This window comes from Muntiacus reevesi, chromosome 12, assembly GCF_963930625.1.
Source record: "Muntiacus reevesi chromosome 12, mMunRee1.1, whole genome shotgun sequence".
NCBI classification, from domain to species: domain Eukaryota; kingdom Metazoa; phylum Chordata; class Mammalia; order Artiodactyla; family Cervidae; genus Muntiacus; species Muntiacus reevesi.
The window spans coordinates 22,584,225-22,602,981 of NC_089260.1; the positions used below are offsets into that span (position 1 = coordinate 22,584,225).

Genomic DNA, 18,757 nt, shown 5'->3' on the forward strand with positions numbered 1-18,757 from the left:
GTTGCCCTCGTGGATTTGTACTTGCACTGAGGACACAAGAGAGGATATTGGGAACCAAGGACAAGGCGAGGAGAGTCCCATCTAGTTCAAAGATGCTGCCTTGAGAATTAAGGAGCCAGAACTGGGCAGACTCTGGAGAACTAGAACGGCGATGTCAAAAGGTGTTTTTCTTAAAAGCCTAAGTATCTCCCTGTTGCCCTCAGATTAAAATCCAAATCCTCAGTATAATTTACAAGGCACACAAAGGTTCCTTTTAGTTGGTAGGGCAAAGCCTTTGTCCCACATAAAGTAGCACTGCTGGGCAGACAGCTTGGACATTCCAAATCTCTTCTTTTTGCCCTTTCCCATCCCCATTCTTGTCTGCCTGTTTCAAAGTTAACCTGGTCAAATCTAGGTTGTTTGTTTGTTGCTTCCAGCCATTAAATGCTGATAGAGAGCACTTCTACTTTTGAACTATAGCAGTGACTTTTGTCAGCAAGTGTAATAGATTGTTTTTAAAAATACAATAAGAAATTCCAGTTTTTACATCTGTTTCCAGCCACATGGTCTGATTAGATCAAATACAATAGGATTTCAATTTCTACACTACATATGGTAGACTTATATAAAAACAAAAACTAAATGGCCATTCTATTTTTCAAGAGAACTAACTTGTTTCTAAGACTAATCACTAGGACTAAGATCTTGAGTTAACTTCTCATATGATACCTATTCCATTTCTTATTAATCATCCTCTAATCATTTCATCATTTTCCTCTTATTATCTTCTACTTGATCTTTGCTGTTTCCACTTCTCAAATGCCTTGTAATCTTAAAAAAGTGTCTCCTTTTTGTTGAAAAAAAGGTTTTTTTCATCCTATACAGACTCTAAAATTTGTAGAAAAAATATAAATAAGGATGGAAGAGAAACTATAGAGGAAAATCATAGATAAATGGTATCAGTTTGTGTGTATATATGTATACATATAAGGTATATAATTCATATACAGGGAAATTTTTAATCAATAGTTATAATAACTAGTAAAGTAAAAAATTTTAATATATACTATTAGGCAGTGTCCATAGCACCACTGAATCAACATTAGCTTTAACATAATTCTTTTAGGCTATAATAATTTTCATGTACTGCATAACTTTTTGTGTGTGTAATCTTTCATTTTCTTGGATAGATTTTTACTATGGAAACTTGAAATCAAGCTTAAAACTCATTTGTCATTGTCAAGTGAGTGTTTTTCCCTCTATTTCCTTTTGGCATCTCTTTTCTTACAATAATTTTGAATTTTCAAAATAGATAGTTAAGGAAAGCTTTGTTTTGACGAATTCAACCTAATTAATTTCTATATTAACATGGCTTATCTTGTTATGACTGGCAAAATGTAAAATATCTACACCTACGTTTTTAGGTTTCTCTTTATAATGATAATTTAATAAGCTAGCATTTATTGAGTACTTATTCTGTGCCAAGTACTTTTCCTAATTCCTTGTATGTATGAAAACACTTAAGCTCATACTAATCGTAGGTGGCGTAGTATTCAGTTGACCAAAATGCTCCTTCGGGTTTTTGAAACCCGAAGGAACGTTTTTTACCAAACCAGTATTAAAATGCTAGTTTCACAGATGAGAAAGCTAAGAGGCAGAGACGTTAATAATTTACCCCAGGCCTCATGGCTGGAAAGTGGAGGCTGGAACCCAGGCAGACTAGCTCCAGAATCTTAACTGTTAATCACTCTAATGCTTAAATTAGCTAATATAGCCCAGAGAAAGGAGACAAGCTGACCATTTAATGAAGATTACTGAGAAGTATAACAGGAGGGAAGAACAGAATGGAAATTATGCTCCCTGCTCAACTGGAGACATTTCTCCCAAGGGAAAAATGTGCAAATTTAAGAAACTTTTTTCCTTTAGTCAGAAAATATGTTCACAAGGAGACAGAAGAAAATTAAAGACTGTGTGTATCACATCCTTGAATCACCACTGTAACCCCAGTGCTTAGCACAGGCTTGCCTCAAGCTCTAGTTGCTCAGTAAACAGAGTTAATTTTGTTAGCGCTACCTGATCTGATTTGGTGAAAGCCCTTTTAAGTAAACTCTACGTATAGGAATTTTGTAAGACATTTATTTCCAGAAAGACTAGCACATTTGAAATACCCTACATATCACCCAACAATAATCGTTATTGTAAGCAGTTCAAATACTTTTTTAAAAATCGCTCTTAAACATCCTTTCTCTTCTAAACGGAAATTAACTGATCAATAAGTAACCCTTCTCACAGAGAAGCTGGGTGTTTTCCCTCAACCAGGGAACTTTGCTTTCCCTTGTATGCATCCCCTGAGGAACCTTTGTTTTAGAACTGACACCATTGAGCACTTAGCATCTTAACCACATTTATTTACAGCTTTGCTCTTCACCTGAGGAGGGAGGTGTTCTTTTGCATTCTGAAGCATGCATTTTGATAAGGGTGTATACCATAATCAAATTTCGCATCTCAGGTTAAGACCGCATCCCTGACGTTGTAATGAGATATTAGCAAAAGGGCTTTACTAATACTCTCCTGTGCTGTGCTTGGTCACTCAGGACTAGAGCCCACCAGCCTCCTCTGTCCATGGGATTCTCCAGGCAGGAATACTGGGGTGGGTTGCCATTCCCTTCTCCAGGTGATCTTCCCAACCCAAGGATCGAACCCAGGTCTCTCATATTGCAAGTGGATTCTTTACCATCTGAGCCATCAGGGAAACCCACGAACACTAGAGTGGGTAGCCTATCCTTTCTCCAGGGGATCTTCCTGACTCAGGAATCAAACCAGCATCTCCTGCATTGCAGGTGAATTCTTTACTGATTGAACTACCAGGGAAGTCCCTTTTATAATAGTACCTGCCAACAATTAACATAAATTAACAATGGAAATAAGTAGGAACATCACAAGATTCCAAAATTACCCAAGTCTTGGAAAGACTATTTTTTCAAAAATTTCCCTTTAACAAAGGATCCTACCCCTCCCATCTTCAAAAAAAAAAGTTCAGTTTGAACAAGTCCTACTTGTGTAATCTAGGAGATTTATCCATCTCATAAAAATAAAACAAATTTAGACATTTAAAGTCACGTTATTTACTGGAGAGGATGTGGAGAAAAAGGAACCCTCCTACACTGTTGATGAGAATGTCCATCGTGGTACAGCCACTATGGACAACAGTATGGAGGTTCCTTAAAAAACTAAAAATAGAACTACCATATTGAAAGGTCGGGTATGTTGAGGCATGCCCCGGGAAAAAGTGCCGCAGACAAGTTCCGGAGGCTGGCGAAACTTCCGGGGACCGATCCCCCCTGCAGCCTGGTCCGATCAGGAGCCGACACAGAGCCCTTGGACACCCACCACCGCTGTAGCCCGTGCTTTCTTCCTTATATAGAAAGACCTGGCCTGGGCGCCGGCCCGGGCTATAAAATCTCTCCCCACCTCTCCTTCCTCGCAGACTCCCTTTGTCTCCTCGCTCACCCGCCCCTCCCCGGGAGTTCTGCCCGAGAGCGCCCGCCCAATAAAGGCCTTTTATCACCGGTCCTTAGAGGTGGCTCTTTCTTCCCGCGGCGTTTTCTAACACATATGATCCAGCAATCCCACTCTGGGCATATGCCCAGAGAAAACCATTATTCAGAAAGATGCATGCAGTGTTCATAGTGTTCATAGCAGCACTGTTTATAATAGCCAAGACAGATGACAACCTAAATGCCCATTGACAGATGAATGTATAAAGAAGACGTGGTATATAATGGAATATTACTCAGTCATAAAAAAGAAATGATACCATTTTCAGCAACATAGATGGACCTAGAACTAACATATTGACTGAAATAAGTCAGAGAAAAACGAATATCATACAATATCACTTATATACAAATGAACTTATTTACAAAACAGAAGTAGACTCACAGACATAGAAAACAGACATGATTACCACAAGCAAAAAGGGGTTGGGAGGAGACATAAATTGAGAGTTTGGGATTAACATATATACATCACTGTGTATAAAATGGATACATAGGAACAATATTCAACAACATAGGGAACAATATTCAGCATCTTATAATAACCTGTTATGGAAAAGCATCTGAAAAAGAATATACATACATATATGTATGTGTGTGTGTGTATATATATAGCTGAATCACTTTGCTATATACCTGAAACTAACACGACTTTGTAAATCAGCTATACTTCAGCAAAAAAAGAATAAGGAAAACAGTCACATTATTATAATGAACAGTAGTGTACACAGAATTGTATATGTTAACATATTAAGTGTTAGAATTCAAAGAAGAGAGCTGTAAAGACATACACATATCAAACACACTTGTGAATTAGTCATATGAAAGGTACCTGTGTAAACAAGTATCTTCATCTATATATATGTCATATCTACACAAGATGCGTATTTCTCAGTATGTCATCATTTGCTCTTTCTTATTTGCCTACATTAGGAATCTGGTTAGAGCTAGACTGTGTGATTACCCACTTTCTTACCACAATAAAATTGGAAAATTACTTTCAATAAAAAATTAAGTCTCATTATCATGAATTAATCAAGCCATATGATGTAACAGATATAAAGCAAATCTACCAAAAAGTAAACTAAGAAATACATTTTAAAAAACTAGAAAAATAATCTAGAATGAAAACTGAAGGTGATATAGAAGCAGTAGCATTCCTGACCACCGCACTAAAAATATTTTAAAACCAGAGCTTCTTAGCAACCTGGATCCTAAAGGTGATAGAGAGGTAAGGGGAAGCAGTGCTCAAAAGCCAGTGTTTATTCGTTGGAAACTGTCTTTCTCAGATGCATACTGGACAGTTCTAAGCACAACTGAAAGATTAATTTGGTCTTACGAAACCTTGAAAGAACTACACTTAGCTGACAAGTGAGTCAAATCTGGTTCCTATCAGATTCCTAGTGAAAGTGAATAAGAAAGAGCAAATGACAAAATACTGGGGAATATGTATCTTGTATAGATATGAAATGTGTATAGATATGGATATTTGTTTATACAAGTACTTTTCATATGTCCAGTTTACAAGTATGTTTGATATGTGTGTGTATGTCTTTATATCTCTATAATTTGAATTCAAACACAATGAAGATATGGATAGCATTACTGTCTATGTGAGATATAAATATATAAAAGCCCCCATTTTACATTTTCTGCAGATATTGAAAAACATGTTTATGTTTTGTCTAGGGTTTTGTGTGTGACTCTCTCTTTTTTTGTGTGTGAGTCTACTTTTCTAATATAAAGTCTTGCTTCCAAAAAAAAAAAAGCCACTTCATTCCTGTATTCTGCCTGCTTGCAGTTGTTTGCCAGGAGTCTGCAGCTATGTTAAATTATATGAAGATGAACATTAGAGCAACTTCAAAACCCATCTTTCCTCTCTTTTTGCTTACCATATAAAGCTGAAAGAAAACATCCTGTCATTAATTTTCTATACATACCTAACTCTGCATAAGTTTGAGAATAAGCAACGTCTCCCAGAGTGGTTGTGTGTGTAACCAGAGAATATTAGTTGAAGCACTTCATCAGTGATAAAGCCTTACCTGCTTGTGAGACATTGTTAGCATTAGCATTGCTCTAGCGCAGTAGAATGGTATCTAGGACTGAAAAAAAGCCAGTCGTGTCATTAAGGAATGGAATGGAACACTTATAGCTGAGTGTTGGGAACTTTACCAGAAGTTTCACATAGTTTGTCTTACTACTTAATAGCATTTGTAGGGACTACTGCTGGAACTCTTAAAGAGGCCAAATAATTTGTGGTGGTTACAAAGGTAGCTCCATAGAAGATTAGCTATCATACCTTTTCATTTGGAACGAATCATATTGCCAGTGCAGACCATTTCCCTCTAAAATTGTGTTGGTTTGGTCAGGTACTTTACTTACTGATGGGTAGCCTATTATGGAGCTGTCAGAACTCAACAAATGCCATAAGTTCTATATTGCATGCAAAATCATGGTCTTACTATATTACATAGAAATGACAATGTCGTGAATTGGTGGTATTCATGAACTCCATTGTCTTTATAATCATTGTCTGTTCATTACAATATACCAACTCTGTAGACAGTTTTCAGTGACATGTATATGTTAACTTGCCCCTGAAACCCACCTATTGTGGCAGACAGTAGACCTTGGATCTTTATCTACTAAATTGACATTTTCTCTATGTGATGATTGTCATCCCTACACATCAAATAAAGTACAGTGTTATCATATGTTTATATCCCAGTGAGCTGCCATTGAAGGATTTCATGAAAAATATAAGGGAAATATAAGGGAGACATCCACCAAAACCTTCTCTAGATTAAGTGTATGGATGGGGAGTCTATAGAGCAGGGAGTGGGTGGTGCCATCTGCTTTTAAAGGATAACACAGAATGTGAATTAAAGAGGGGTTGGTGGCAGGTAGGAAAGGGGACTATTATAACTCTTATCCATGCATTCAGTTGCGAAGTTGCAGAACTGTTACTGGTATGATGTACTCTGTCCTTATCCCACTAGGGAGAAAATACAGAAGGGAATAACTAATGCAAAGCAATGTGTACTATATCATGACAATGCAGATGGAGGTTCTGGAGGAAAAAAAAAAAATCAAACTTATGCTTGGCTTATTAGCTCATCAGCTAATGACATATTTAAATATTTGTAAAGGTATAAGTATTGGGGCTTCCCTGGTGGTTCAGTGGTGAAGAATCTGCCTGCCAATGCAGGAAACGCGGGTTTGATCCCTGGGTCAGGAAGATCCCCTGGAGAAAGAAATAGCAACCCACTCCAATACTCTTGGCTGGGAAATCTCATGGACCAAGGAGCCTGGTGGGCTACGGTTCATGGAGGTTGCAAAAGAGTCAAGCATGAGTTAGTCACTAAACAACAAGGGTATAAAACACCAGCCAGGTTAGGACCCAGCCTCATCAGATCTGCTGAATGTCAGTACTGTTAGGACTAAATAGCAGAGATTTGCTGAGGGCAGCTGTGCATTGATTTACTTTAAGATAAGAAGAGTGCAGAAGTTAGATATTGAGTTCTGTTCTTTCACTCTATGAGAGTCTTTAGAGGGTCCACTTAGTAACTTACTAGGCAGAGCATACTGGCACTGCTTCCAGAGTGTTCAGTGAACCAGGAATGAGGCTGCAGGCAGCGGATGCAGTGGGTTTCCTGTGCAGAAACCTCTGAATCTGAGTCTCGCACGCTGCCACCAGAGGTCAGGGCCCGGAGGAGAGGGCAGCCTCTCCCAGGAAGGAAGTGTTGTATTACCCGAGGAAGCACAGGCTCAGAATCCCGTCCTCTCTTCCTGAGAGCAGCTCACTGCTGGCTGAGTGGGTTTTGAAGGGAGGACCTCAGAAATGTTCTGCCCACGCAAAGGTATGTGTGAGTGCTCTCAGCTTTAAACCGGTCATTTTAGAAGGTCAGAGAAGGATGACTTTGTTCTATTTTCCAAACCCAGATGAGCCCTGCGGTTCTGTTGGCTGCTACCTCCAGAAAGGGAATGTTTGCTGGGAGTGCCCAGGAGGGAGTGACTCTGTTGAAATACTAATCTGAATAGAGGATGTAAAAAAAGACTTTCTGTGCATGTTCATTATTTGTCTGTGACTGTCTGTAGGTGTGGCTGCCGTGATTCTATATGGAGACACTCCCAGAAATAGATTCAAACATAGTGATTTTAAGTCTGTTTTCATGTCCAGTGGCCATTTGTATATGTCATTGGTGATGTTTTTTTAGTGCATTCACAGGAAATCGTTTGTCAGTAAGATTTCCATATTACCTTCTCTTGCCCCAAACTGACAGGTTGTACCCAGCTAGGGTAATGATAGTGATTAAGTCACATATTATGCTTTTATCACCACTGTGCTCTGGGTTTCAAAGACTGCTATGCATTTCCTTAGGTTCTTCTAACCATTCTCTTAAAAGTTTGCTTAAATGCCTTTGTTTTCCTTTAGCATGTTATTTCAAGTCCTCTAAGCTCCACTGAAATGCGGAGGGAAATTGATAGGTTTTTGGTTTTTTTGTTTTAAGTTTTGGTCAGACAAGTCAAAATAACTTTATTATTGAGGGATTGGCCTGTGCTTTTCAATGGAAGGAACAAAGACCTAAAAAGATCTGAAGCACGTGAGTAACCGCTTTGATTTTTAATAGTATGCAGCAGATGGAATTCATTACTGACTTTTAAAATTGTTCTGCATTATTATTTTATTTTTTCTTTTCAAAAGAAGTAAATACTATTACCAGGTTAGTTTTTCCTCAATCACAAACAACTGTGTAACAATATCAGAGTGTAGAATATAGTTTACCACTTAGTCATGAAGTTTAATAGTGCTGTGGGATATGCCCTTTCAAATTAGTAATAAATTTATGAGCATAATGCCCAGTTAAAAGGTTGAATGTTTTTCTTTTTATTTGGTTAATTTCAAAAGCAGTTATTTCACAATACAGGGTAAATTATGTAATCTCTTTGCATAAAAAGAAATGTTTTTAACTAGAAATAAACAATCTAATTTCGTTTTTCCAATTCAGCACACAGATTCTGTGCTGGTAATCATAATATCAATAATATGCAGAATATCCAAGTTAGATATTTAGATGATTAGTTTTAGCCCAAACAACTTTTCATTTTAATTACAGAATCTAAAACTCTTAAGTCATCAAGCACGTTGGTAACCAGTCATAGCAAAATGTAATTTCCAAGCGACACCCAGTGTTTAAACAATTACATTTAGCTCAAATTTGAACGATATCCAAAGTGTCTGTCTAAGTTTTCAGTCTTTGAGATTTAAAAAATATACAAGAATGGAAAAATCTTTAGACTATAGATGTTATATATATATATATAATGTGTGAAGCCCTTTTTCAAAGCTGTTGTTTTTAAGAATCATTTCACATACAGCCCAGTGATTATATTTTATAAGATTAGGAGATCCGTGCGCACAGGATTCTGACCACTCATGAATTTCAGTGAAGCTCTGGGTTGGGTTTAGACCCCACTTTGCATTCTTCCTACCTGTCCTTCAAGCCATCCTCCCCTCCCCCAGTTGCTTCCTCTTCTTTATTCCTCTCTTCCTCATAGCCGCCTGGCACTTGCACACCCAAGCATCTATTTTGCACAAGCAGATATGTTTTTTCCAACCAGTGGCCATCATTGTAAGACTGAAAGACAGCAATTAATATTTTATTTGTAGCACTTAAGCCTCTTTGCCTAGATTACACATTTTGCTTCTTTATACCCATCCAAAGGCACTTAATAAATGTTTATTGATTGTCTATAGTTAGGTTGTATTATGACTGATTTTGAGAATTTCCATACCCTCTGCTGTTACTGGCACTATATTTCTTGGCTTCTAAGACATACCTTTTTTCACATTTTGACTTTTTAAAATCTCAAAGTGTCTTATGATCAGTGGTGTGTCATGGTTTAATTGCCAGGATTTTGCTTTTTTTCTCTCTCGGTGGTGCATCTTATAATCAATGCAGTCTTGATGAAATATGTGAGTAAAAACTTTAGATAAATACATTACTTGTATTGTATGCTAAATACTATGCATTTCACATTTAAACTCTGTAATAGTATTCTCTTTGTTCTGTTGCTTATCCGTGACTGACTTGGGTCACTTCTCACTACTTTCCTCCACTCTAATTCCTTTGCACTGCGGTTCTACTTGTTCTTGGACCAACTGCCTTGACGGAAAACCTCTGGAAGAAACTCCCAGAATTTTATTAGTAAGATAATTACCAATATTTAACGGTACTGAAATGGAAAGAATGCAGTGTTTTTTAAACTAAAGATGTGGTTCAAGTTATGGTTCTACTCATTTAAACTATATGTACTTAGTGATTAATAATTGTTCTCAGAGTTTCAAATTACATATTCAAAGACTAGAAATCATATGAATAAGTTTTTCATCGTGAGATTGTTGGGACAATTTGTAAAAAATATTGAACCAGTAAAATATTGAATATGAAATGTATATGACAGCATTTGATAAACTGTGAAGTACTGTTCAACTATCAGTTGTAGCATCAACATTAAAACATCAGACTATTAGGGGGAGGAAAGAAGAAGAATTTATAAAATTCATCCCAAATTAAAGAGAGTAAATTCTGCATTTTAATTATCACTGGAAATGATGATGTGACCCATTAACTCATTAACTAAATTGTAGGGAGAACTGTGAAATCTCTCTTCAGAGAACTTCCAACTTTTGAGTCCAAAGCTGTCTTGAATCCCAGGGCTGAATGCATGCCAGTCTCTGAAAGCGTGTATCTTTTATTGAATTAGCAGAACCACAGCCCACAGTGCCTCTGTGGCATTAAAAATAAAAGATGTTACTTAGATTCCCCAATTCCCTTCCTATCTTTGTTCCTTCCATTTAAGAGTCATATTGATCTGTAAATTACAGTAAGACTTTGAAAAAATAACGTAAGGGTGTTTAACAGTGGATTTTGGAATCATTATATGACAAAGTTTTGTCTAATGGAGGAAAACATGGTGGGATGGAGTGGTGGTGAGATTGCCAGAAATTATTGTTCTTTCTGTGTTTGAATTGATCACTTGTTCTGGTTGAAGCAACCAAAACTTATTGTCTATTTATTGGGACCCCATGCTATTTATTTACCAAGCCCTGTTATACATAAAGACTTAAACAGAATTGGCACATGAACATACATTTTAGTAGAGTCTTATTTCCCACAGAAAGTTATGGTGTAAGTTAATGCCCACTGGGGGAAAATTCTGTAAGTAATAATACTCCCTGGTCCTAGATATTCACAAAAGAGAAGTGACAGAAAGTTGATTGAATCAAATCAGATCAGTCACATAGTTATTTCCATCATCAGGACTCTTTTTCTGCCATCAAGAAGATTTCAGATATTTTCAGCTTGAAATTTCATCTTGCAATTTGCCAATGAAAAATGAATTCTACAGAACAACATAGAAACCAAAAGTGCTTCTTTAAAAAAGCTGGTTAGGATATTTGTATGTATTTGAGCATTCTTTAATACTTACATTTCATTGTATTGGCTGTCACAGTTTCAAGAAAATAAAATAACAGTAAAAAATAAATGTCATTGCTGTGTCTTCAGAATACAGGATACTTCCACGTGAGTTAAAATAGTATTGTTGAATGTAAATCCCGTTGCTATAGTAAGTATAAAACACAGTTTTTTTGGGGAAGAGACATAAGCTTTGTGCATGCGTTGCTTTTGAAGATAGGGATACTTTCAAGAGCTAGAGTAAAAAAGACAAAAATACTATATTAAAGGCATGTGCAGGTGAAAAGAGCAATTGAAGGAGAGGGAATTGTGGTCATTTGAAAATCCTATTTATCTCCTACACTTAAACTTCCAATGGAGAGTCTGTCATTATCTCATTTCAATCACTTTATTTTCAAATGCCAAAAGTTTTCTACTGTGAACATTTTTTCATCTAATAATATATGGAGGGTTAATATGCTTCCTATCTCAATTTATTAATAGTTAGCAGCTAACACTTATATTGGACGGACTTGGTATTAAGTATTATACTAAGTGCTTTACCCATATTAATTCATTAACATGTTAACACATTTTAGCAAAGTTATATAAATCATGCATCAAGCATGTATTAGCTCATGGAAGCACCATTTTTCTAGTTGTTCAGACCAGAGACACTGCTTCATTTTTAAGACTCTTCTTTTTCCTCTTCTACTCTGTATCTGATCATCCCTGAGATTCAGCTGGCTCTTTTCAAAATAAATCCAGAATCTGCGCAGCTCTTAGCCCCCTGTGCTGCTCCCTTCTAGGTCCAAATACCTTCATCTTGCAGCCGCGTTATGGCAACAGCCTCCTGACCGGTCCCCTTGCCTTTGCTGCTTGCCACACCACCCCTCTGCCCGTCAGCTTTCAGGAAGGCAGGGGGAGGTATGTGCTACCAGGAATCCCACTGTGTGAATCTCATTGTCTCTCTCCTATGCCCAGACCTCTTCAGGGCCCCGCTCTCTGAGTGAAAGCCAAGCTGAAGTTCTCACGGTGCACAGTCTTAACTGGGCATCCCCAGTGAGCGCACGCACACACACATACGCAGTTGCTTCCTACAGTGCCCGCTGCATTCCAACTGCATTCGCTGTTCCTTGAACCCACCAGACATGCTTGTTTCTTTCACACGGCCTTTTCAATTGCTGTTCCCTCTGTCTTGGAGATTCCTGGTGACTCAGTGGTAAACAATCCACCTGCCAATGCAGGAAAGGTAGAAGATGTGGGTAGATCCCTGGGTCAGAAAGATTTCCTGGAAGACAAAACGGCAGTCCAGTCCAGTGGGAAATCCCACAGATTAAGGAGCCTGGCAGGGTACAGTCTATAGAGTGTCAAAGAGTTGGACATGTCTGAGCCTTGGAGGCGCTTCCTATAGAGGCTCATATAGCCAGCTCCCTCATGTTCTCTAGCCTTTTTTCAGGAGTTATAACTTTTCAATGTGACTTTTCCTGGCCACCTTATCTAAAACTTAAAACCCTCCAGCCCCGCCACATTTCATACCTTTCTTCTCTGTTTTTTTTTTTTCCTCCTTAGCACTTATCAGTAACAAATATATGTGTGTTGATATTTATCTTGCTAACTGGAATGCAAACCCTGTGAAGAAGAATTTTTTTGTCTTTTTTTCATATTCTTTCTCTTATACCAAGAACAGAGTCTAGTGTATAATAATATATCCTCAGTAAATATTTGTTAACTGTGTCCTCAGATGTCAACCCTGTTCATTAGATATAATTATTACCCCCATATTATAAACAAGGAAGTGAAATCACAGAATGATTAAGAAATTTGCCTGAAGTCAGGCAAGCTAAGGATCAGAATTGGGATTCAAACCCAAGACTTGATTTGGGAGTCTATGTTCAGACCACTCCTTATTTAAGTCACTGAGTAGATCAATTGGAAAAATAGGACTATATATAGATTCAACTATTCTCTGGAATTTTCTGCAATATGTTTTTCTTCTAGTTAAGTGGAAAATTGAGAGTTGCCTGACCCGGCACAGCCAAACATAACAAAGCTTCTTTCCTCCATCTCTCTTTGAATGTTTTTTTCTTTTGTAAAAAGAACATGTGAGTTTTTAACACGGAGAAGTATACAAACAAATGACCCCAATCCCACTCATGTTTATGTTCAGGTAGAAATAATAAAGTAACATGCAGGCAATGTTAGAAAAAAAAGCAACGCTCTGGAAAAATACAAAATGAAAGCATTTATTGAATGTCTACTGTGTTCTGTAATAAATGAGTGCCAGAGCTCTGTATTTGGTAAGACAAGTAGAATTTAATGAGAAGGACAGACATATATGCTGACAGTTATAATTATGCAGTTCGTAGAGTGTCACAGTTGGGTTATGTATACTTCTGAATTGGAATTTAGAAGAAACAGCAAATAGAGATCTGCTGACAGCTGAAAGCGGGGCCTTGGAGAGTTGTGGGGCAGGTGTGTAAATAGTGAGTGCGTGAATGTGTGCTAAGTCACTTCAGTCGTGTCGAACTCTTTGCGACCTCATGGACTGTAGCCCATCAGCCTCCTCTGTCCATGGGATTCTCCAGGCAAGGATACTGGAGTGGGTTGCTGCGCTCTCCTCCAGGGGATCTTCCAGACCCAGGGCTCGAACCCTCATTGTTTCCATCCCCTGCCTTGGCAGGCGAGTTCTCTACCACTAGCGCCACCTGGGAGTGAAAGGGGATTAAATATCTCGAGTCAAGAAACACTTGATGAAAGAGGAGGTTGGGGAATGCCAGCAGGAAATGTGACACGTCACAGTTTTGCTTTAGGTGACTGGACTAAAGAGGCTACTTTAAAACAGCGTTACATATGCTGCTAAATAGAAATTACAGACAAATCAGTTATCTGAAGGTTGTGTAAATACATATTGAATTTAATTAGTAAAAGGATATCATTACTTATCTAAATGCATCATTTGGAAAATTATCGATTGCACGTCCTTCCCTACCCACCTTGCTCCTCTGGAAAGTCAGGCTTCCAGCTGATCATTTCTTTGATTTGACAAGGTGACTGTGCACTTCCTGACTGTCATCCAAAGTGTTGGCAGTGCGATCTAGCTTAGTGACAGATTGCTAAGTTGTTACTCAGGTTGTCTGTAAAAAGGACACTGTGCCCTTCCATGGGGGTGATTTCTCCATAAACAAGTGGAAAACAGGTAAGATATTTAAATAGTGTTAGGGAGAAAATATTAATATTAGGAAAAATATAGAGTTATGTGATCACATGAGACTGTCCTGGCGTGGGGCAGCGGTGTGATTAGCTTGGATAATGATGGGGGGCATCTCGGAGAAGGTGTCATTAGAGCTGAAACCTGTATGATGAGAAACCATATGCTAACCAGGTAGAGAGACTGTAAATATAAAGATTGGAAGATGAAAACAAATTTGGTTTGTTCGCAGAACGGAAAAAGTACAACTGAACAGAGTAGTAATAGTCCAGGATGAGCTCTCAGAGTCAGCCAGTGACATAATGTACACTCATAATTGACGTTCATTTATGCCTAAGAGCATTGGAATTGTTTTTCTTCTTTAAGTGTCTCGAGTATAAATCTACTACTATTTCTATCAGTAGTAGAGAATAACTGGAATTTTCTCTGCACTGCATCATTTGTAAAAACCTTTACATGCATTCACATTTTACTTAAAATTCCTTAACATCCTCATGAAGTGCGTGTGTCTGTCTGTCGCTCAGTCGTGTCTGACTCTTAGCGACCCCATGGGGTGTAGCCCACCAGGCTCTTCTGTCCATGGGATTTCCCAGGCAAGAATACTAGAGTGCGTTGCTATTTCCTTCTTCAGAGGATCTTCCCGACCCAGATCTCCTACATTGCAGGCAGATTCTACCATCTGAGCCCTGAGGGAAACTTCATGAAGTAGGCAGGACTAACTTTATTTCCATTTTACAGAGAAGGAAACTGTGGTATAAAAATGTTGCATAACATGCATACAAAGAGGCCTACAAAGCAACCCTTCCCCCGGTTACCCAGATGTAGGTCATATGATTCCCCATGCATCCTCAAAATTGTCCAAGAGTCAAAACTGTCTTTTAACCTAGAGTTAAAATGAACTTGGGGCTTTGGTATATAATTAAAGGCTGCTCATTGCTGAAAAAAGAGAAACAAAGGCATTCCTACAATGAGCCAAAGAAAAGGTAATCTCAGTTTGCTCTAATAGCCTCTGTGTGTGTGTGTTTTATAGCATAAATTCTTTCAAGGCAAAAACGAAACAATTTTAAAAATGGAAAAAACAAAAAAACAAAACAGGGCTTTCCACATGGCTCAGATGGTAAAGAATTTGCCTTAAATGCAATCTGGACATATTAGAAATATCTCAGGGCTGGAGCTATTAAGCTTGCTTATTAGAGGCAGGTCAGGGTTGTGCACTTAACCTCATATTCTTTTTTAAAAAATTTTTAAATTATCATTTAAATTATCATGTAGATGTATGATATTTATTGTCTTGGTCTATTAGTTAAGAAAACCCTTTTTCACTTTTGTGGACTTTATTATTATATTTTTAAATAGTATTTTCTGTTTCTTGCTTATTATATTTATATTTTCATTTGTATTTCTACAAATGTCATTCTCTGTAAGACATGGCCTTGATTGAAGTTTGGTGACTTTTCTCTTTTAATTCAGTCCTTTTTCTTATTTTTTAATTAGTTTATTTATTTCTCCTTTGGTGTTTGGTTTCTTAACACCTTATCTGTGTGGATGATTAACTCTTAATATAATATATATTATTTTACTTTAAAAGCATCTTATTTTTCTTAGTTTTTAAAAACTCCTACGTGTTTTTTAAGCTTCAGATAAATATTTCATTTAAGGACAGTTTTTTTCCCTATACTTTCTCTTTCAAGTCTTAAAGCTGATTTCCTGATTTAACATCATAAATTTTTGTAATAATCATAACAACCACCACCAAATCTTAAACTTGAAGAAACTATCTCCAGGTTATTATTCACTATCGTTGTGATACTTTTTCTCAGTTTCAAAACTATTAGATCAATAGTTCGTAGTTTAATTTACTCTATAATTTAATTCTTCAAGACATTTACAGTTTCTAGTTTTAAATATATCATATAAATATTTCAAGTCAATTTTTAATATATATAATAATACATTTTAGATGCAGCTTACTTTTTAATGTACTCTGTAGCTTAAAGGATAGCACACATATTTTATCATTTCAATATTGCAAATCCTGAAAAATAGAAAATACCCAGACCCTTATTTTCCTCAAGGTCTTGACTCTTTTTTCTATATAGTTAACCTTTCAAATCAGCAACCACATTTATCTCAAGGCACATGTACATGTTATGCAAACAATTGAAATCGTGGCAACTCTGAGAAAACATGTCTTGTTAATAAAAACTGGATCGGAGCACAAGCAGAAAGGGAAGACTTCAGGACAGAAAAGGTGGTATTTCAAAACTTTGGTTTCTCATACATTTCTCAAAGTATATATTCAGACACTGGTCCATAATCAAGATAGCAGTCCTTATGAACTAGCTTCAGTTTTGTTGAGAGAAGATTGGCCATCAACATGTTTTAATCGTCCCTTACTTTCCTTTGTCTTTCAAAGTATATATTTTACCTTTGATAATTTTAAGCAAAAATAGTGAAAAGGGACTTCTGTTCCCATCAGGAACATTAAATGTGGAAAATAGGCTTTTTGAAATAGAAAAAGATAAAACATTAGGTATGTGGTGGTAAATCAATATAAAGTGAGATATTCTGTTTATATTTTGTATCACCTTTCCTACTGTGGATGATTTACTACTGTTAAATCAATACAGGAGACTAATGATGATAACATAACCAACATATGAAGATGACAAAAATGATAAAGCTAGCAAACTCCCCAAATGTTTTTAGAGCTTCTGCTGTCTACTTTTCCCCTGCAGTCAAGGAACAATCACACTGATATTTGGTCCTTCCAGTGCCAGCAAGGGACTTACTTGCTGTCTTTTCAGAGGTGATTAAGCTTCATGCCACTTGCTAACAAAGACAATCAATCTGAAAAAAATGCTGGTGCAATTCATAGCTGAAAACGTTAGCTGTAAGGCAAGTCCTAAAGCTTTTGTCATGACTGGATGTAGGAAGAGGTAAAGATTGGAGGGACAGGGGATCTGCCAGTCTTTTTTTTTTTTCCTGAAGCTCTGTAGTGTTGCATTTGAAATTTCCCCTATTACTATATCTCAGAGTACTTTATTACAAGGAATTCCTAACTGAACTTCTGACCTTCTTTTCTTTCTTTATGCCCTTCCAATTCATTATCCACACTGCCATCTTAACGATCTTTCTGAAATATATTAATGGAACTGATTGGTTCTCTCTTTTAAAAGTCCTCTTAAGATTTACCATTGCCTGCTACGTATACTCCAAGTCCTCATGTCACACACACCGTCTTTTATGGTTTGGAACCTACCTTCCTAGCATCTCCTATGCTCTGTATCCTCAGCCATCTTTGTATTGACCTGATTTTAAGAATGCCTGTCCACTGGATTGTTGCAAGACTTCAGTAAGAAACTACATATAGATTACTCAATAATAGCCAGTATTACTGAACACTCACCATCTTACAAGGTGCCAAAGACTGGGCTGAGTCTTTATGTGTTTTCTCTCATTTAATCTTCATACAACCTTGTGAGGTATAGATATTTTTTATCTATAATCTCCATTCTCTAGATGAAGAAACAGATTTTGAGAGGTCAGCCAGCTTGCCCAAGGTCACACCTATAGCCAGAAATGGAGTTGTAATTTTATCTAGCCAACTTCCAAACTGATGCTTTTATAGACTTTACTGCTGCCTGGCACAATGCCTGGTATACAATTCGGCTTGATTAAATATTCATTAAAACAAACATTACTATAAAACTTACAGTGTCTAGAAAATGACCTTTCTTTCTTGCCTCCATGGTGCAGCAAGGTTAACTGATAAACCACTTTTTGGCCTCTTTTAAGATGCTTCTATCTCCTCTATCCTGCCTTCTTTCACTTCATACTCACGGCCCTGTAGTGTGCTAATTGTTTAAGTATCCAAAGCCTTTCATCTGTGGGATCTTCATCTCATGCCACATCGTCACTGTCTTTGTGTCCTTGGAGCAGAGCAGCTCAGCAGTTGTGAACAAATGGGAGCAGTGAAGCAAGCTCTGAAGAGAATTTTGAAATATGTGGGGCTTTCCCCTTTCTCAAAAATGAGGAATTCCTTCTTCCATTTAGTGTGTAACTGCATTAACATTCTGAGTAACACTCAACTGGATCATTACAAAAGAGCAGAATCAGACTTACGAGGTTGGAGTGGGAAAAGGAAAGATGAACCCTCCTTTTTCTTCAGTCGCCTTTTCCCTACAAATGAAAAAGAAGCAAGGTTGAAGGAAAGTTGATAACATCTAGAAATGGTGAAATGAGCTGTCAATTCTCTTAAAAAAAAAAAAATAGTTATGCCTCACACCAAGTTGACTAAGATTCAAGTCTTAGCTTTTCTGCCCTTCCCCTTTTTCCATTTTCTTAACACAGATACTTACCTGTTGGCTCAGATGGTAAAGAATCTGCCTGCAATGCAGGAGACCCGGGTATGATCCCTGGGTCAGGAAGATCCCCTGGAGAAGGGAATGGCAACCCATTCCAATATTCTTGCCTAGAGAATTCCATGGACAGAGGAGCCGGGTGGGCTGCAGTTCATGTATTTGCAAAGAGTTGGACACGACTGAGTG

The 18,757-nt window shown here is 37.4% G+C and overlaps 1 protein-coding gene and 1 long non-coding RNA gene across 3 annotated transcripts in view; one reads left to right on the top strand and one right to left on the bottom strand.

The window, feature by feature from the left end:
- OXR1 (oxidation resistance 1) overlaps positions 1 to 18,757 on the top strand; it is a 395,731-nt gene that overhangs the window by 262,033 nt on the left and 114,941 nt on the right. The gene's annotated exons all lie outside the window — the stretch shown is intronic.
- Positions 12,230 to 18,603, bottom strand: LOC136145100 (uncharacterized). The gene is made up of 3 exons (XR_010658687.1): positions 18,569 to 18,603; positions 18,333 to 18,389; positions 12,230 to 12,287 (listed from the first exon to the last, which is right to left on the bottom strand). It is a non-coding gene; the product is annotated as an uncharacterized lncRNA (long non-coding RNA).